We start from the raw sequence: 21,530 nt of genomic DNA on the forward strand, positions 1-21,530 counted from the left end.
TTCACACTTGTATTCCCCCAACTCTGCAAAGAAGTGGAGGCAGGTGTCTTCTTATATTTCTTCTTTTGTGCCCAGCTACAACCAGCATTTATTAAGCATTCTAGGCACTGTGCCATGTGCTAGGGATAGAGACAAAAATGAAACAGTCTTTGCCCTCAAAGACTATTCTATTGCGAGAGACAACGTGTACAGTTGATTTGTTGTTGTTATTCAGTTGTTTCAGTCACCCCATTTGGAGTGTTCTTGGCAGAGATATTGGAGTGGCTTGCCAATTCCTTCTTCAGTTCATTTTATAGATTAGGAAACTGAGGTCAACAGAGTTAAATGACTTGCCCAGAGTCATACAGCTAGTAAGTATCAGATTTGAACTCGGGTCTTCCTGACTATAGGCCTGGCACTCTATCCACTGTACCATCTAGCTGCCCCATATAATCCATAGGTAATACAAAAGAGATTCAAGATGGAGGGAAGCAAAAAAGTATTAGGAGAAGAAGAATCGCAAAACTTTCACATAGAGGTGGTGCTTCAGTTGAGTCTTAAAAGAGACTTGGGAGTCTAAGAGTTAGAAGGAAAGAAGGTGTGCATTCCAGGTATAGGAACAAGTCAATGCCTAGAAATAAGAATAGCATTTGGTTAATGAGGAAGGGTAAGAAGGCCAGTTGGACCTTAATGTATAGTGTGTGACAGGGAGTAATCTGTAAGGCTGTAAACATAGATTGGGACCATATTGTGAAAGATTTTAAATGCCTGGAAGTAATTGGGAGTCATTGAGGTGTATTGAGTAGGAGAGCGAGACACATTTATGCTTCAAGAAAATCCTATTGGCATCTTTGTGGAGAATGGATTGGAATGTGGCATGACTTGAGGGAAAGAGACCAATCTAAAGGCTAATACAACATAGTTCAGGCCAGAGAACCTCAAATCTGGGAAATGGATATATGGATATATGGGGTGAGAGTGGGGAATTGATGATGACTCAGAGGTTGAGAACATGAGTGACTGGTGGTTTGGAAGAGGTAAAGGCATAAGCAAATGGTACCCCAGGACCCCTGGTAAAGTGAAATCCTCCTTCATGGAGAGTTGTTTTCTTTGGTATTTGCTCCTGTTGTCTTTCCCATATTCTCTTTCATCGGGGGCTCAAAAATCCCTTAGAAGGTAATGAATGATAGGTTATAGAGCTGAAAAGGAGCTTAGAGATGATCTAATCCAACTGCATCTTTTTTATTTTTATTTTTCTTACAGAAGAGGAAACTGAGGCCCAGAGAGGTTAGTTTGCCCAAAGTAATAGAATAGAAGTCAGGATTCGAACCTAGATCCTCTAATTCCAAATTCAGGGGGTATTTCTACTGTTAGGAATAAGTACCTACGCTCCCTCAATAGCTGCTTAAAACACTCATTAATACCCCATATCAGGACGTTTATCTTGCTTAGCAAGATCTCCTATTGGTCCTTTTATGGGTTTATGGCCCCATGACCTTTGGGAGAGTTTGATTATTTTCTTCTTCTGATACAGAAGGTTCTGGGGGTATGTGGTGTGTGTGTGTGTGTGTGTGTGTGTGTGTGTGTTGGGTGGGTAGGGGGAGTGACCTATAAAAGAGGGTAGCTTGTGGAGGGTGGTGGATGAAGATAGGCAGTAATTGGATTTCTGATGGAATATGCATAGAATGGATGTCTGATTATTTAGCATAGTATCCCCACATGCTTACTCTCTTGCATAGCTATACATCTGCTGGTGTTGGAAATCCCAGACCATTTCAGCTAGTGTCAGCGCTAAACTGAACTTCCAGTGTCTTTCTCTGCATTGCCTTGTGAATGATGAATCGAGTCACTCTCTTTCTCTGAATCCCACAATTGCTTCTGTGCTGGGAATCCTGGATGCCGGGTGATACGAAGGGTCATTCTGTCATCACTGCCCTATATGGGTTGTCACCGACTCTTGATGAAGTGGGTCTGTTTTGGTCATTAGCCGTTGCTTTTTCAAAGGCATGAAGAATGGTAATCAAATCTGGTTCTCTTTACATGGGTGGTTTTTTTCCCCCTTCTGATTATTATGTGACATTGGAATTTCCTATGTTTGAAGGATCAGAGATTTAGAGTTATAAGAGACCAGGGAGTTCTTTAGTCTCACCTCCTCATTTTATGATGAGGAAACTGATATCCAGAGAGAGTGACTTTCCCAAGGCTACAAAGAAGAGAGCTTGGTATACTAATCCAGGCCCTCCACATGTAGTGTTCTTTCCATAGCATTGTGCTGCCCCAAATTATCAGGTAAGTTTTCTTTCTTTCTTTCTCTTTCTTTCTTTCTTTCTTTCTTTCTTTCTTTCTTTCTTTCTTTCTTTCTTTCTTTCTTTCTTTCTTTCTTTCTTTCTTTCTCTCTTTCTTTCTTTCTCTCTTTCTCTCTTTCTCTCTTTCTCTCTTTCTCTCTTTCTCTCTTTCTCTCTTTCTCTCTTTCTCTCTTTCTCTCTTTCTCTCTTTCTCTCTTTCTCTCTTTCTCTCTTTCTCTCTCTCTCTCTCTCTCTCTCTCTCTCTCTCTCTTTCTCTCTTTCTTTCTCTCTCTCTCTCTCTTTCTTTCTTTCTTTCTTTCTTTCTTTCTTTCTTTCTTTCTTTCTTTCTTTCTTTCTTTCTTTCTTTCTTTCTTTCTTTCTTTCTTTCTTTCTTTCTTTCTTTCTTTCTTTCTTTCTTTCTTTCTTTCTTTCTTTCTTTCTGTAAAGATCCTCCTTGGGAAATACATACATTTGATTCAGGAATTCAGTTCAATAAGCATTTGTTACTATATGCCAAACACTGGTTATACAAAGTTAGGAAGGGAGGAAGGAAGGGAGGAAAAAAAAAACCAATTCCTACTCTCAAGGAGCTTACATTTTGTTTACTATACTGATGGCCACCTTGTATTTATTTGCTTCAGCTTCATATTAGAGTGGAGGTTCCTAACTTTTTCTGTGTCATGGACAACTTTGGCAGTCTGGTGGAGTCTATGGACCCCTCCTCAGAATAAGGTTTTTAAATAATTAAGGGAAATGCTAAATTTCAGTTAGAGGCTAGTTGAAAATAAAGATGTATGCTTTTTTCCTCATCCAAGTTTACAGACTCTTTGAAGGGACCTGTGGATCTCAGGTTAAGTAGCTTTATATTAGAATTCTTTTCTCTTAAAGCTTATCAAGTAGGGAATGGTTGAACAAGTTGGTGTGCTATAAGAAATGATGAGCTCAAGGATCTTAGAAAAGAATGGAAAGACTTACACGAAAAGATGAAGAGTGAAAGGAGCAGAACCAAGAGAACATTATGTACAGTAACAGCAACATTGTTTGAAGAATGACTTTGAGCTACTAAGTCATTTTGACTATTCTAAATACACAAATGAAAAATAAAGGACATATGAAGATGCTATCTGCATTCAGAGAAAGTACTGATAAATAGGAGTATGTATAGAATAGTTTATATATATGTATATATATGTATATATGTGTATACATATGTATATATACATGTATATATGTATATATATGTATATATGTGTATATATATGTGTGTGTGTATATATATATATATACACACACACACACACATATATATATACACCTGTCTGTGAATAATGGTAGCCATCTCTAGAGTGGGATGGGAAGGAAGAAAAAAAATAAATTTACATGATAACTTTATTATATATTTAAAAGGAATAGCAAGTTGTACATAATAGAGCTGCATTTTCATGTGCAATCATCTTTTTAATTATGTTATAGAAATGCTTATTTTATTCCATAAATTAAAATTTAAATAAAGAAAAATTAAAAGCTTATATAGCACAGCACCTCTGAGAACTTCAAGGCGGGGATGGCTTATTTTCTCTCTACCATGTGAGGACTGGGGTGAACAGCCCTAAACTATCCTTCAGGTATTGGCTTGCTTAATCCCAGGCCCTAAACTGTCACATTGAGAGGTCCTAGACCCCTTCTTGTTTGAGTAGAGATTGAAATGATGAAGGATGAGTTGGAGGAATTTACCTTGAGATAGACCTTGCTGCAGCATAGTCACACCCTTTTAGATGCCACCAAAATTCAATAGCATGAAGAATTTTCTTGGATGTGTATAATAAATTCCAAGCTAGTGATCCCCCCACTCCTTTTGAGAGTCATGGACCAATCTGCAATCCAGGGTTTATAGGCAGACAGCCAGATGGTCCTGATTAATTCTGTGGGCACTCAGTTTGGGCCTTTTAGAAGACAAGGGCCATTTACCATGCCAGGGCAGCCGTGTGGATTGTGGAGCAATGTGACTGTACATAGTAACATGGACCCACAGGCCCAGGGCCAAGAAGAAATGAGTCTGGATCTAAATGAAACCAGGCTTTTGGCCCATAAAAAATGCTAATAAAAAGGAAGAATGAGAAGCATGGCTCAGGCACCATGTGCTCTCTCAGGTGATAAGGGCTACAGGCCACTGGAGATACAGAAGTGCTAATACTGGGACTTTTTGGACAGATCTTTGAAGCTTAACAGCAAAGTTGTACCAGGCAGCAGGAACTATGGACACTCAGTATCTGTTTTTGATGTTCTGATTGGCTGACCCACTGTTCAGGGAATCCCCAGCCAGGCAGGGGAAGCAGTGTGGCATACTCTAATGAGTACTGGATCTGGGCTTAGAGAACCCAGCTTCAAATCCTGTCTTTGTCAGTTAATGTCTCGGACTGGTCAATTAACCTTCCTAGTACTCAGTTTTCTCATCTGTGAAATGAAGTGGTTGGACTAGACCACCTTTAAGGTCTTTAGTAGTCCCAAATATATGAACTTAATAGGCCTGGGTTCAAATTCCAACTCTTTTTTTTTGGGGGGGGGTTTGTTTGTTTTTTTTTTTTTAGTGAGGCAATTGGGGTTAAGTGACTTGCCTAGGGTCACACAGCTAGTAAGTATTAAGTGTCTGAGGCCGGATTTGAACTCAGGTACTCCTGACTCCAGGGCTGGTGCTCTATCCACTGCACCATCTAGCTGCCCCTCAAATTCCAACTCTTATACTCTTGGGCAAGTCAAGGTCTCAGTTTCCTTTTCTGTAAAATAAGTGGGTTATATTAACTCTAAGTCTGTAATCCTGTAATTTTCCTGGATAGCTCAGTGGAAGGAGTGCTACACTTGGGCAGGCCAGGGAGATCCAAGTTCACATGCAATCTCAGACACTTACTAACTGTGTGACCCTGGACAAATCATTTATCCTCAATTTATCTCAGTTTCCTCATCTGTGAAACGGGGATAATAATAGTGCGGACCTCCCAGGGCTGTTGTGAGGGTCAAATGAAATAATATTTGAAAAACATATCACAAACCTTGTGGTGCTATATAAATACTAGCTATTATCATTTCCATTATTGTTATCGTCATAGTCTCTTTCTCCTTCCCTCCCTTCTTCCCTCCCTCCTTCCCTCTGTTCCTTCCTTCCTTCCTTCCCTCCCTCCTTCCTTCTCTCCTTCCTTCCCTCCCTCCCTCCTTTCTTCCCTCTTTCCTTCTTTTCTTCCCTCTTTCCTTCCTTCCTTCCAACACCTCCCATCACCCAAATTCTCTCCACTCCACATAAAAACATGCCTCCCTTCTTCCCTTCCTCCCTCTCTCTCTTATTGATTAAACACCTACCATGTGCTAGGTACTAGCTATACAAAGCCCCCGACCCCCCAAAGTGGGGGAAAAATCCCTGCCATCAAGGAGGGAATGGTAAAATTTAAGTGACCTGGATAAAGGAATTTTTTTTAAACAAAGAAAAAGCTTAATGACTATTGTACTGCATCTTCCTCATTTAAAAACCTGAGGGTGGCTGTGGTGGAGACGTGAGGGTAAATGGGATGAAGCAGCCAGCAGATAGAGACCCCCCCTGAGGGGGATGCCTTGGTAGGTGTCTAGTAGGTATAGTAAGTATAGGTGTACCTGGACATTCTCCTTCCTAAAATGTAGTCAAACTGGTTTGGGAACATGGGGGAGGGGGGTTCCCCTCAGCTTCAGCCAGACCGACCCGAGGCAAAGCTGCCAGTTTGTTATGAAAGCCCCAGTGAAGAGGCAGCCCTCTCCTCCCTCCAGCAATCCCCATCTAGTTTCTGACCACAAGTGAGTGGGAAATATGGGATGAAGGATGAGCAGGAGGCTCTGCTAATGGCATCTCCATTGATTCTGGGAAGACCAAGAAAAGCACAGTGTGTCTTAAACAAGGGGAAGCTGCCCTCTTCTGGTCCGTTAGGTTAGTTCATTCACACAGAGATTCAGGAAATGAAAAACAAACAAACAAAAAGTAAGTTGTTTTTGGCAAGGTCAAAGCTGTTTCTTGGAGTCAAAAGACCAGGTGTTTGTTCTCCCCTTTCTTACCTTCTATTCCCCTGGAAAATCAACGGTTCACTCCAGAGCTGCGAAGCCCCCTTTGCTTATTTCCTATAGCAGACACCTTCCTTGGTCTACATCTTCAAGGGGAAAGGATATCTGTGTCCTTGCTTCATAGAACCACGTACATTCCAGACCAGAAGCGTGCTATTTGGTTGTGTGTTTATGGTTTTTTTTGCTTTTTAGGTTGGGGTAGAGAATGTCTTGGCGGGGGGGGGGGGGATGATCGTATTTGAATTAGGTCTTCATCTTCTGTGAAATAACTCCTGGGAATCCATTTACAGTGCTTGACTTGGTACCTGAAACAATATGAAGATAAGAAATTTGAATTGGATATAATTTCACCTTGGAAGACAAGCAAAAGATTAAGCAGCTACTGGGATGAAGCATCTAGAGAAACTAATAGTTTAACAGCTCCTGACTTGTTTTCTTTGCCACAATTGTGGATTTTTAGGATGAAAATCTGTTTCAGTGTGCAAAGGATTATTTATAAAGATCCCAGGAGTACATACTCAAAATGTCAATGATGTCCACTTATGTCATTTGTTTCTCTGATGGATAGAAAAGTTTGTATATCTTTATTAAACGATTGTTCAAAGATTTATTAAGCACTTACAAGATACCTGACACTGATAGGTACTGGGGATAAAAATTCAAAGAATGGAATAATCCTTATTCTCGGGTAATTTATATTCTAACAGGGGAGAAAGTATGTGTGTATATATGTGTGCATATGTATGCGTGTATCTATGTGTATATGTGTATGTATCTCTATATATGTGTATTTATATACGTGTGAGGGAAAATCAATCCTCTTCTCAATACTTCTCAGGAACTCAGCAGTGATGTGTCCAAGGCTCTTTATTTCCTTCTCGTGAGAAGGAGGCAACCTAGTGTGCAGCTAGTGGGTGCCAAGAAAGGGGCTCGCAGGCCCTGTTTTATACCCTAGTCCCTAATGTGAATGGACCCTCCCCTTTTTCATCATTGGTCCGATTACTCAAGGGTTACAATCTACGCGCAAAAACTAGCTAATTGGAATATAGTATTCCCACCCCTCTTCCTTGTATGGGCATAACTCAGGAGTGGACCTTATACTTTTTTATATGGACACAACTCTGGAGCAGACCTTATTGAGACCAGGGCTCTTTGAACCATGTGATTTTGTTGGCCTGAGGGGGAGGAGGGGATCTGAGACCCTTGTCCTACAAACAGGTCAGGAGGAGTATGATCTTTATATCCACATTGAGAGAAGACAACTACCCATTTTCTCACAGTATGCATCTCTATCTATGTGTATATTTGCATGTATATGTATATATGTGTGTATTGTGGTAGGTGAAAGATGAAATAACCAAGGAAACCAAAGTTCAATTTTCTAAGCATATTGATTTATTAAGTAATGCCTGCTAATTGTATAACAAATTGGAACCAGACACCTTCAGCTTTGGGCTGGACCTTGAATACACAAGGAGAGAGATTTTTATACATTAAAAACAATTAATCAAATAAGGCTAATTAAAAGAAAACAATTAACCAGGATACAACATTACATCATCTGATTTCTAATTGGAGGAAAGATTAGGGACTTTCCAAGTTAGGAGGAGGAGAGCAAAAAAGTACAGTTCCCTGAAATCAGAAAAAGAGGTATCCTTCTCCCTCCAGGTATTCAAAGAAACGTAGAAATGATAACTGATTGATCAGTATGGGACCACTTTTCAGATAAGGCATATTAATTTTTTGAAATGTATAACTGGGAGAAAATTCCTTGTATTACTCTTTGTACATGACCAGTTTTCTGGTCAGCATAACTGGGTCCTTAGAGTCTCTGAGCAGCAGGTAGAGGTGGCCCAGCTTCCCAGCCACACACGCAGCTATGTTCAAACAATGCAATGTTTTCTCACAAATCTCCATGATTGAACGAAGTTTCCGCCCTGCCCCCCACAAGACAGAAATTGGAATAGATCCATATTTTTTTTGGGGGGGGCAATGAGGGTTAAGTGACTTGCCCAAGGTCACACAGCTAGTAAGTATCAAGTGTCTGAGGCTGGATTTGAACTCAGGTCCTCCTGAATCCAGGACTGGTGCTTTATCTACTGCGCCACCTAGCTGCCCCCAGACCCATAATTTAATAGAAAAGGAACTGAACTAGATTTGGAAATGAGTCACAAGAATGAGTCAATGTGATTCATCTAGTTCCCACTACCACTTGCTGTTCTAATTCCACATGTATGTATATGTGTGTATATATGTGTATATGTATGCATGTCCATATCTATCTATATCTCGGTCTCCATCTTCATCTCTTACCTGTGTGTAACCCTTGTCCTAAAGCTCAGTTATGGGATTTTCTCCTTATTGGTGGAAATGAATGCCCTTCATGAGGCTGGGACAGAACTAGTGAGAATAGAGAGAGCTCCTGCCTTCACCAGTTCCTACTTGGGGTTTTTCAGGGCTAGTCATCTTTGAGGACTCTCCAAATTTTAAGTCTTCTTCTATTGTCAAGAAACTTCAGATGCTTCTGGATTTCAGGAAAAGATTCTGGGAAGACATAAGATGAGCTAGGAGTCTCCACCATTGTCCCTACTTTCAGATTGCTATACTAGAGACTTTAGGGAGTTTCCCCTTGGTTGAGATCCAGGACCCTCTCTCTTGACTGACCTGAGTTATCTGGCTCCCAGTGGGAAAACTCCTTCACTCTGTAATGTCTAGTATGTATTCTCTTCTGTATACCTTCTCTGATTTGTTTCGCTATGATTTGTATAAATGGATTTCTTTGCTATTTGCTGTCATTATGGAACTAGTATTTGGTGGGAAAGGGGTCAAACCTTGGATTTAATGCTTAAGACCCCCCCCAAATTGCAGTTAGCTCAAACCTGATAATATCCCCTAGACAAACAATATTTAAGGGGGCTAAAAGATAGGCTTCTAGCTCTGTACCCTCTGTCTCTGAGGAGAGCAGAGTAGACTCTGACTCCAACTTCCCGCTTCTCCTTCAGGAGAAATGAAAGTCTCCCTTGGAGAGAAGTAGGGATAGAAAATGCTAGAGATGTCTATTCTGCCTCCCTTCCAGTCACATACAACAACAGCTCTTGCATTACATGGGCCCCTCTCTTCCATGGGGCCTCTGTAAGGCCTCTCTACTGGGTTCACACTCTCTTGCTACATGGATAGAATGTGTACTAGAGAAAAAATACAAATAAATAACAATTATTAAAAATAAGGTAGTTTGAGAGGGAAGGCAGTTGTAGCTGGAGGGAATCACTCCACCCGGAGTGACCAAAATCCAGTAGAAGGACATGGTCCATTGTGGCTAGATTGCATTAGCTAAAGTTCAGCTCATTACCTCATTCACTAATGACTTTCCCCCCTCAGACCTCACGTGGCACTTTGCTTCACAGCACTCTTTTTTAATGGGCTTATCATGTAATATTATGTAATAGTTCTCTCTATTTGTGTTTTGTCGCTCTACCGACTCTAAGTTTGATGAGGTCAGGGATGGTTTTATAGACATTTTAAATCTCTCCCAGCACCTGCACAGCAGCCTGAAAACAGATCTTTTTTTGTTTGTTTGTGGGTTTTTGTTTTTGTTTTTGTTTTTTTTAGTGAGGCAATTGGGATTAAGTGACTTGCCCAGGGTCACACAGCTAGTAAGTGTTAAGTGTCTGAGGCCGGATTTGAACTCAGGTACTCCTGACTCCAGGGCCAGTGCTCTATCCACGGCGCCACCTAGCTGCCCCCAACAGTCAGATCTTAATAAATGTTTGTTGAATGAGTGACAAATGCAATTTCAGAGGTTAGACCAAGGCTTATCCAGAACATAAGGAATAATTTATGCAGGGTTTGTGGGATTATATATGCAAAAAGGATCATTGGGTATTTGAAGGTAGCATGTATTGCCATCAGAACAGTGTTCCTGGGACTTTCCCTGCTGGATTGTGACTGACAATGAGACTATCAGCCAAAAAAAACCACAGAATTTATTTTATGCCAATATTTCATGAATTTTCCACTCCTAGTTAGTCATCTTTGATAGTGTGTAGTCTAGATTTAGTTAGTATAATGCCCTAGGGCACCTAGGTAGTGCAGCAGATAGAGTGCCAGGCCTATAATCAGGAAGATCTGAGTTCAAGACCTGGCCTAGCTATGTGACCCTGGGCAAGTTACTTAACCCTGTTTGCCTCAGTTTCCTTCTCTGTAAAATGAGCTGCAGAAGAAAATGGCAAACCACTCTAGTACCTTTGCCAAGAAAACCCCAAGTGGGGTCACCAAGAGTCAGACACAACTGAACAACAACAACAACAATCCTCAGAAATATCCATGGCATGAAAAGCAGGGGAACACATTTTAGGGATATAATGAATCATAGGATCACAAGTCTAGACCTCAAAGGGACCTCAGGGACTCTTTAGACTAAGCCCTTCATTTTAAAGATGAAGAAACCGAAGCCCCAGAAGGTCAAGCAATTTGCTCAAGGTTATATAGGTAGTAGATTGAGAATCAGAATTTGAATCCAGATCCTCAGACTCCAGAGACAGTGCTCTTTCCATTGTACCTCTGTGCTCCCTTTGGAAGTCTCTCCATTTGTCCAAAACTAGTAGGTTTGCACCAACCCTTCCCTGTTTATAAGGAAATTAGTCAAAGGGAGGTTTTCTTAAAAAGCAATTCTTAGACATTATCAATCAGGCAAGTCAAAGTAGTTCAAGGCCCCTGGAGTGTTAATTCTTCTCTCCCCTGCCACCCTAACCCCAGCATTTCAAATGTTATTTATAATTCTAAGAAAAGATTCAGTTTGCATTCTACATAGAAACCCTCCTCAGCCCTAGGAGACAGGAGATGCCCCAGTGAAGCGCCCCCTTTTCCCATCATCCCCCTGCCCCTTACTAGTTGGAATCCCTGGGTGTTTGAGGGAGTCCAGTATTACCCTGTGCTGGAGCACTTGGCTTTTTTATCCTCTCCCTCTGCCAGGGCCATTATTTGAGTTCCTGGTATGTATTCCTGGCCTAGGAATGGTGAGTAAAACAAATGAGAAAAAGACCAGCTCAAATCAGCTCTCTCTCTGTGTGTGTATGTATATGTGTGTGTGTGTTTCAGCTTCATAGCAGTTTTATTCATAAGAATCTGGTAAAAACTAATTTAGGAGAAAGGTTCAAGGTATCAAGCTAAGAGGCTCAAACAGAGCCTGGTTCCTCATATATTCCAATTTGTTGTTGTTGAGTCTTTTTCATTTGTATCTGACTCTTTGGGACTCCATTTGGGGTTTTCTTGGCAAAGGTACTAGAATGGTCTCCATTTCCTCTCCAGTTCATTTTATAGATGAAGAAACTGAGTCAAACAGAGTTAAGCAACTTGCCCAGGTTCACAGAGCTAGGAAGTGTCTGAGACTAGATTTGAACTAAAAAAGATGAATCTTCCTGATCCCAGGCCTGGCATTCTATCTTCTGCAACACCTAGCTGACTCTGAATACCCCATTGAAAACAATATATATAAACACCAAAGAAAAGAGAAATGGTTTAAAAAAATCACATGAGGAAATAAAACCAAAGTAAAAAATTAGCAAAGCAGAAAGCTTATATGTATGTTATAACATATATAATATGTATTAAACACATGGATATGTATAAAAACATACTTGTAAAACACACCCATGGGGGACAGCTAGGTGGCCAGTAGATAAAGCACCAGCCCTGGATTCAGGAGGACCTGAGTTCAAATCTGGCCTCAGACACTTGACACTTGCTAGCTGTGTGAGCCTGGGCAAGTCACTTACCCCTTATTGCCCTGCAAAAAAAATAAAATAAACCCCACACCTACAATATGTAAAATAGAACATGTGAGAAACACATCTAAGATAGGAGCACATATACACTTATAAAACATATGTATTAAACAAACATATGATACAAATACCCAATACACACAAAGACGTGCATGACACTGTGATATACCTATAACTATACAACACATGTATACACAGGCATATACATACCTGTGTATATACATGTTTATACACATACACTGAATCAGATAAATTATTACCTGCTTTTCTGGGTTTTGAGGAAAGTGCTTTACAGACTTTAATGTGATATATAAATGCAAGTTGTTATTATTATAAATAAAAAAAATCAAAAGTGATGATGAACGACAGATATTCCTCGAAATGCCTTCAAGACCATAAATCAATGAATCAACAAGTATTTACTAAGAGCTTGCTGAGCATGAGCGAGACCTAGAAAAAGCAGAAACAACCCCTGTCTTCAAAGAGCATGTGTGTACATGTACATATATATGGACATAAATATATATCAGGTAGCTGGTGGTAAAGTAGATAGAGTGTTGGGCCCAGATTTAGGAAGATCTGAATTTAAATCTAGCCTCAGATACTTACTAGTTGTGTGACCCTCCACAAATGAGGACCTTGATCACTTAGAATCAAAGTGGATAACAATTATTGAGTGTTTAGTGCAGTGTCTCTGGTACATGGTTGGCTATTAGCTATTTTTTATATATATATATATGTATATATATATATATATATAAAGGATAAACATGGAATAGATGGAAATAGATAAATCAGGAAAAATAGGAAAAATACAGAGTAGATATGAGATAACATTAGAGGGATAAGCAACTAGGGGGCTCAGTGCATAGACAGCTGAGCCTGGAGTCAGGAAAACCTAAGTTTAAATTCGGCCTCAGATACTAGCTGTGAGACCCTGGGCAAGTAACTTTACTTCTGTTTGCTGGAGTTTCTTCTTCTGTAAAATGAAGATAATAATAGTTCCTGCCTTGCCGAGTTGTTGTGAGGATCAAATGAAATATTAGTTGAAATGTTTAGCATTCAGGATCTAAAAGGAACTGACTCACATCTAAAAACTGAGAATGCAAATTACTCAAATAGTGATTAAAGGATACCCCCCAAAAAGGACAATTTTTGAAGGAAGAAATACAGATTATTAATAACCACATGAAAAGTTTCTGAATTCCTTAATAATCAGGGAAATGAAAATAACGGTAACCTCAAGATACCACTTTATACATTCTAGCACAACAAATATAGTAAAATGAAATTTATCTTTTAGAAATAATTTTATTTTCAATTATCAAGCATTTATTTTCCCCTTTCCCACATCCTTTCTCTCTTACTGGAAAATTAAAAAGGAAAAGCAAAATCCTTTTTAACAAACATGCCTAATTGAAGAAAACAAATTCACATATTGGCCTGGTCTAAAAATGTGTGTCTTATCCTGAATTTTAGTTCGTGACTATCAGGAGGTGAGTACCATTCTTCTCTATTTATAATTGTAAAAAAAGAAACAACTATTAGAGAATTTACTATGGTAAAAAAGGAAACAACCATTGAATAAATTGTGGTTCTTTTATCTCTTTTATCAAGCTGCCAATTCTCTTTTCACATCCTTTTTCTATAGCTCTCATTTTGTTTTTTAAAAATGGTTTTTAATGCTTTCTTTAACTCTTCTAGGAATTTTTGTTGTGCTTGTGTCTAATATGCATTTTTTCCTTTGAGACTTTGCTTGTAGATGTCTTCTTCTGTGTTTGACCCTGGAGCCTCCTTGTCACCATAACAGGTCTTTGTGGTTAGGTTCTTTTTTTTTTTTGTTTGCTCATTCTTCCAGCCTACTTCTTAACTTTGGACTTTAGGTTAGTGTTGGGCTCTCTTCACTTTGTGTGTGTGTGTGTGTGTGTGTCTCCTAAGCTTTTGTTCTTTTACATACTTCAGCTTTCACAACTCAGTCTGGAGGCCTGCAAGGCCTCCAAAGTGGCATGATTTGGGAAGAAATCTGTTCACTGCTTCCCTCATCTGAACTTGGCTGGTTGGGTCTTTTTGGTTTATGTATAGTTGAGGTTCATTAGATTGCTGTTAGACTCAGCCACTGTTAGCTGGGTTGGGGGTGGGTGCGGTCTCTATACATTCAGAATGACAGAACTGCTGGTTCTATTTGGTTTTGGTCTCCTTGCCCTGATTATTCCATTGTTGCCTTATGTGCTAGACTAAAAGCTAGAACTAAGCCTCTGCTTTGCTCCTGGGCTCAGAGCCACACAGCTAAGTTTCTGGAACTCATTCCTTGCTCTGTAAACAGCTGGAGCCCCACTTGCTTGAGAGCTCCTCTTTGTCCTGGGTATGTGACACAGCACTGGGTAATGGATGACAGAGGTGCCAGATGACACCTGTTCTTTCCCCAGTGCTAATTCAGGGGTCCCTTGGGTTCTTTTTCTGCCCCAGTGCTTCCTGAATTGATGCTGTCTTGGCTTCCTTTCTTTTCCTAGGCATGATAACGCTCCCTGTCCCAAGTGGCAAAGGCCCATGCTCTTGGCTAACATCCTCCCCCTTCTCCTCAATATCAGTCAGCCTCTCTGTCTTCCTAAGCTGCTCTGGCCTGGAAAATTGAGTCACTTTTCTTAGCTTTTCTGTTTAAAATTCAGTCTGGTGTGTTCTCTAGGTTGCTGTGGAGAGGTATGTTGGGCAATTAAAGAAAAAATACTTTCTGCCACCTTGACTCTGCCTCCAATCATGGTTATATTAACATAATATGATGATGGTATAAAACAATATACATAAAACATTCAAAGAAATACTGAAAAGTCCATATAAAGTAGTGCAGAAACAGAGGTATACATACATTGTCTATATCTATATTTTTTAGAAAAGATATAGGGAAATCAGTCATTTTGTTGCTGGCAGGAATATATACAAGTATACATATGTGTGTGTGTGTGTGTGTGTGTGTGTGTACTAAAAATTTATGGGGTGCCCTCTCTGTCCCAAGTTGTAAGGAACTTAGCTGAGGTTTCTAATATATTGCTACTTAGAAAGTAGAGGCTATAGCACCAGTCTTGGGCATTAAACATTTATTAAAGCTTATTAAATATTACTAAAGAGATAGCATGTGGCTCAGAAATTTAAGAAAGGAGTGAGACCTCAGCATGGTCACCTCCTCCGAGTTCCAGGCAGAAGAGAGAGAGCATGAGTGTGTCTGAGTGGAAGCTTCCTAGGGATTAGAGGAGAGGTGGCCCTTCCACACTGCTTCAAGCTAATTGTCTAGCATCCTTCAAATCTATTGGTTTACTGGACTTGAGGAGGGTGGTCCATGAACTAACTTCTTTTAGGTAGTTCGGAAGATCAATCTACATTTTCTTTGAAATGCTCCTGACTCTGGGCTGACCTTAAGAAAGGTCAGGCAAGGCTCTCTGGGTTAGGCCCTGGAGCAGGGGCCTCTGGGAGATCCAAAACCCCATTATTTTCTCATACATACACACATATATATTTAAGGGCATATAGAAATGTTCATACCCTTTGATTCAATGATACACTGCTAATATAACACCACTTGATCCTTTTGGTCTTGTCCTAAGTTGATTTGCATGGTAATGGGGGAATGAAGGAACTTTGCCACACCCTTTTCCAGTTTTGCTAAGTGAAATCCTTGTAATGATTCAAAACAATGCAGATTGTTGATCAGAAATTTTCTAATTCTAAGTCATATGGGAGATTGCAATCAGGTGGTCCAAACCCAGGAAGAGAAAAGATGTTCAAAATACAGGCATTTCTATACTTAGATGCCTTGATGTGGGTATCTGGGGAGTTTAGTAAAGATATGAAGCTAAATGCCTGGTGAACCCCCACCCCCTTAGGTTACTATAGTAGCTAAAGATCAATGGATGGTCCCAGAGAGAAGCAATAGATTTAATAGCAGGAGAAGGGTCTAGCAGAAAGCAGTTTAGCAGAGAAAACAGAGCACCATAGGACCCTTTTAAGTGTAGAAGGCAGTTCACTATATCAATCAACAAGAATTTATTAAGCCCTTACTATGTGGCAGACATGGCACTAAACGTGGGGGAATTTAAAATTTTAAAAAAGAAAAAGAAAAAAACCCCAACTCCTGTCCCCAAAAGGTTTACATTTTAATTGAGGACATTATATAAATAGGTAATAAAAGATATAGACATAGCAGATGGCCAATAACCTTAAAGCCGAGGTCTCTAGCAGCTGGAGGAAGTAGGAAAAGGCCTTCTGCAGAAACTGGGATTTGAGTTATATCTTAAAAATTGAAAAGGATTCTAAGAGGCAGAGATGAGGAGAGAGAGAATCCCAGGCATGGGAGCTAGCTCGTACAAAAGGCAAAGAGATGAGAAATGAAGCGTTGTCATCCGAAGCAAGTGGTTCATAGCGTACATGGAGGAAAGTCGAGTGTAAGAAGATTGGAACGGTAGGAAGAGTCCAGATTGTGAAAAGATTTAAATGTCAAACAAAAATTGAGGCCTGGAAGTGTGCATTTGGGACACACATATGCTGCGTCACATGCCCCCTACATATTTGCCCCACCATCCATGTTCAATAGTTATATGTGCCCCCTTCTTGTATTCTTTCCCCATAGGTAATAACCTCTGGGAGATTTTGACTTTATGTGCATACAATAGGCAATCTTTCTTGTCATCTATCTTGCTATGATATTTATATGTTTTTTTTTTTGTTTGTAAAATAAAGTGTTCCTTGCTTGTCTAATAAAAGAAACACCAATGGGGGCTCATTAGTTAGGTTTTTGAGTGTTTGTAGACCCATACCAAAAACATAATTCAAACTTGCAGTAGCTTTCAGTGGGGTTCATATAGGAAGGGGTCCATAGATGATAGAAAGAAAGGAAATAAAAAACAGTCAAAGATGGCAAAACAAAAGGCAGGCCAGGAAGAGGAAACAGTACAGAACCACATCCTTTACTATTTTCTGTTTGGTTCTGCCTTGTTAAAGACTGAGAGTCTCGGGTGAGATTTTTTTTTTTTGCCTCCTGCTTTATGCATTTATTTGATTATTTTAGGTGATGGTCATTAAGTTCATAATGAAAAAAATTAAAACAGAATGAATGCAGGTGCCACATTTTAGGACAAGATGAAACAAAAACAAATGAGAGTAGCCAGGATAGCGCAATAATTGCAGACCAAGTCATACAATGATCACTAGAAAGCACTGGATATATTTAGCCTAGAGAAGAGACTTAGAGGAGGGCATGAGAATTGTCTTCATGTATTTGGAGGGCTTTTATGTGGAAGAGAGAATAAACTCATTCTATTTGGCCCCACAAGTCAGGACAAGAGCAATGAGGAGAGGTTGAAAAGAGGCAGATATAGGCTCGATGCAAGGAAACTAGGACTTCCTTGGGAGGTTTAGGCTAGATAACCACTTGTGGGGATTTGGGAGATTCCTGTTCAGTTATGATTGAACATGATGACCTCTGGGACTTCTTTTGTCTCTGAGATTCTAGGCTTTGTGCTTTATGAACTTCGAGGACTAATATAAATGGGAAAAGATGTCACCAAGAAGGGGCAGCCTGTAGTCTAAGAAGTACTGGGGTGGGCTGTGGGGGATGGATTCTATTTATATAACTCTCAGGTCTGTTTGAAGCACGGGCCTAGAAGTACCTTCCCTCTGTATTGCCCAACTGACAAACTGTCCAGATGACCAGTCATTATTGTAGTGACAGTGATACTTGAAGGACAGGCCCTAGAATGAACATTTCAATTTATTACACAGTAGGGCCAGCTCTGGGTATCCTCTACCAGGTATAGGCTAGTTGCTTCTAGGTCCAGTTTCTAATGAAGGTCCTTGACAGGAAATTTGAGAATTTAGGCTAGTTATAATTAGCCCTTTCAGCAAAGTATTTCCTCTTTACTTGAAGGTGCCCAAATAAGGGTTCCCTCCTTTTGGTGAATTGTATTTTCATTGCCTCTTTTTTTTTTTTTTTTTGCATGGGGCAATAAGGGTTAAGTGACTTGCCCAGGGTCACACAGCTAGTAAGTGTCAAGTGTCTGGGGCCAGATTTGAACTCAGGTCCTCCTGACTCCAGGGCCGGTGCTCTATCCATTGTGCCACCTAACTGCCCCCATTGCCTCTTAATATGTTGGACATTTCCACAGCTCAGAGCACATCAGATGGGGAGCATGTTGTGATGATAAGTTCCAGACTCATTCTCCTGACCCATATGCACACAAACAAGGTAGGGTCTCCAGAGCTCAGATACTGCTATCCCTTAGAGGTTCTAGGTATAATCCTGAGGGGTTGGCAGTGTCTTCTAATGCTATTGACTTGAGTTCCCATTCTGGTGTGTTTCATCCCCAATATCAGTTGCTAGGGATTAGTACCCTAATATCACCTAATCAGTTAACATCAAATAGCTTTTTACAAAGGTATCTTGTTGGTTAACTGTTTTTCAGTCATGTCTGACTCTCTGTGATTCCATGTGAGGTTTTCTTTTTTTCTTTTTTTTCGTGAGGCAGTTGGGGTTAAGTGACTTGCCTAAGGTCACACAGCTAGTAAGTATTAAGTGTCTGAGGCTTGATTTGAACTCAGGTTCTCCTGAATCCAGGGCCGGTGCACCATCCACTGCACCACCTAGCTGCCCCTGTTTGAGGTTTTCTTGGCATAGATACTGGAGTGGTTTGCCATGTTCTTCTCCAGATCATTTTATAGATGAGGAAACTGAGGCAAACTGGGTTAAGGGATTGCCCAGGGCCACACAGCTAATAATCCCCTGAGACTGGATTTGAACTCAGGTCTTCTTAACTCCAGACTCAGAACTCTATCCACTGTGCCAGCTATCCATTGCCCCTTTACAAAGGAAAATTTATCAAAAAAGCAAAAACCAAAGTATTAAAACTTCCTCCCTAAACCAGAGTACATTCTCCCCTCTACCAAACTGGGCCCTGGGGAAAGCATTTGCTACAAAGCCTTTGACCCACCAATTTTACTTCTGATGGCATAACTAATGGAAAAAGTAGTTCACTTGCTTGCACAACATGGAACTTGGCTGCCCAGTCTTTCTTTTTTCTTTTTTTTTGGGGGGGGGGTGAGGCAGTTGGGGTTAAGTGACTTGCCCAAGGTCACACAGCTAGTTAAGTGTCAAGTGTCTGAGGCTGGATTTGAACTCAGGTCCTCCTGAATCTAGGGCCAGAGCTCTATCCACTACGCCACCTAGCTGCCCCATGCCCAGTCATTCTTGACTTGGTGTGCTAATTTATTTCCCACCCTATCTGTATAGCTTTCTATAACTCCTAGGTTTACCATATAATTGTCAATAATGGAGGTAATATTGTAACTTTAGAAAGGTTGTTTCATTCCTCTGGGTTTGAGTTTCTTCATAGAAGATGATCTGATTGACCTCTGAGGTCCTCTTCTACCTTTAAAATTCTAAAACCATCTTTCCAGTCTTATCTCCTATTATTTCCCTTCATGAACTCTATGTGGCTGCTGAAGTTGACCAATGGTCATTCTCTGAACATGTCCTGCATTTTCCTGCCTCTGCCCCTTATAATTATTTACCTTGGCATGAAGAGAGTATGGGTCAGGTATGCTCAAGTGTGCCAGCACACCTTGTAGTAGCATTACCATCAGTCCTTCTTCTCCTCAAGGACTCCTACTTGTCCCTGCCCTATAGGGAAGGACCAATGGAAATACTCACCCCAGGATGTTCTTTCATTCTTGCCCATTCTCTTTTCATGTCATGATTCTTTCCACCTGGAATAATATCCTTCTCTTTAATTCCTACCCACCAAAATCCAACCTAAGACGTCGTCCTTGGTCTTTAGAGGTGGAAATAATCTTGGTTCTTCAGTAGAATTTTGTTGTTCCTCTGGCACTCAACTGTATTTTACCTTGAAAGATAATCCATCTCTCAGTTGTTGGTTTTTGTTTGTCTATTTTTTTCAGTTGTGTTTGACTCTTCATGACCCCATTTGGGGTTTTCTTGGCAAAGATACTGACATGGTTTGCCATTTCCCACTCCAGCTCATTTTACAGATGAGTAAACTGAGGCAAACAGGGTTAGATAACTTGTCCAGGGTCACACAGGAATATGAGTCTTTCTGACCTCAGGCATGACATTCTATCTACTTTGTCTCCTAGCTATCCAATTAGATGTACAGATAGCTATAATTATCATAAGTTCCCTTTAAGGCCAACAGTGATGTTCTGGTCCCTAGCTTCTTAAAATGTGGCTTGTGACCCCATATGGAGTAAGTCAACAATAAGAGGTTATGTACGACTATTTTATATACCTATATACCTGGGATTGTGTAAAAACTTCTCAGGTGAAATGGGATCGCAAGTGGAAAAAGTTTAAGAAGCTCTGTGTTAGGGCAGCTAGGTGGTGCAGTGGATAAAGCACCGACCCTGGATTCAGGAGGGCCTGAGTTCAAATCTGGGCTCAGACACTTGACACTTACTAGCTGTGTGATCTTGGGCAAGTCACTTAACCCCAATTGCCTCACAAAAACAAACAAAAAGAAGCCCTGTGTTGACCTCACCATGGCCCTTTCCTGCTATAGCTAAGTCTAATGAATCACTTGGAAGATAATAATTAATAATAATAATAATAATAGCAGTGTGGGGATCAATTTTTAATTGGGGAGTGTTAGCTAAGTGGCTTGCCACAATACTGGGGCAAGGAAGGAGACCGGTAGCCTCCCTCAAAACAGAATAGGATTTATTTTAACAAGAATGAACTTAGAAAAAAAACCACAAACAGGATCAGTAGGATCAAGGGAAAGGAAATAAAATGGGTAAAGGGAAATTATATAACCTGAAGAAATACCACTGCCCAGGAATCAGCTGAGAATACACAGCAGAGCTCTTGTCGCCTTCCAGAGTCCAGCTAGAATGTCGAATTCTCCTCCCCCAATCCCAGAAACCCCCCAGCCCCCAGCCAATTAGATGGCCTCTCTGACAGTCACATGACTACCCTCACTAGGCTTCCAGTCATTATAATTTTGCCAGGCCCATGTAAGGGTAGGTGAGTGGTGATGATGTGTGGTGCCAGTGCCATGGCAACGGCTACAATCAGTGGGTGGAGCACTGTGTGGTTTTCAGAGCCCCAGGCCAGTGTGCGCCGAGGCATAAAAACTTCAAATAATAATTAATTCTTTACAGCAGCTAACATTTACATAGTGCTTTAATGTTTGCAAAGATGTTTATATGTATATATACACACATGTCCATGTCTATATGTCCAATATATATGCATGCATGTTTATATGTGTGTATGTACATATATACATATAAATAAAAATATATATTGTAAGGGCTAAAATTCTAGCTATACTATCTAAAATCTAATGAGTGGTTAAGCTTTAGCAAGAGTATTTAAGTGTTTATGTATTTATTAAAGAGCATTAGG

The sequence above is a fragment of the Dromiciops gliroides genome, chromosome 3 (genome assembly GCF_019393635.1).
Source record: "Dromiciops gliroides isolate mDroGli1 chromosome 3, mDroGli1.pri, whole genome shotgun sequence".
Lineage (NCBI taxonomy): Eukaryota > Metazoa > Chordata > Mammalia > Microbiotheria > Microbiotheriidae > Dromiciops > Dromiciops gliroides.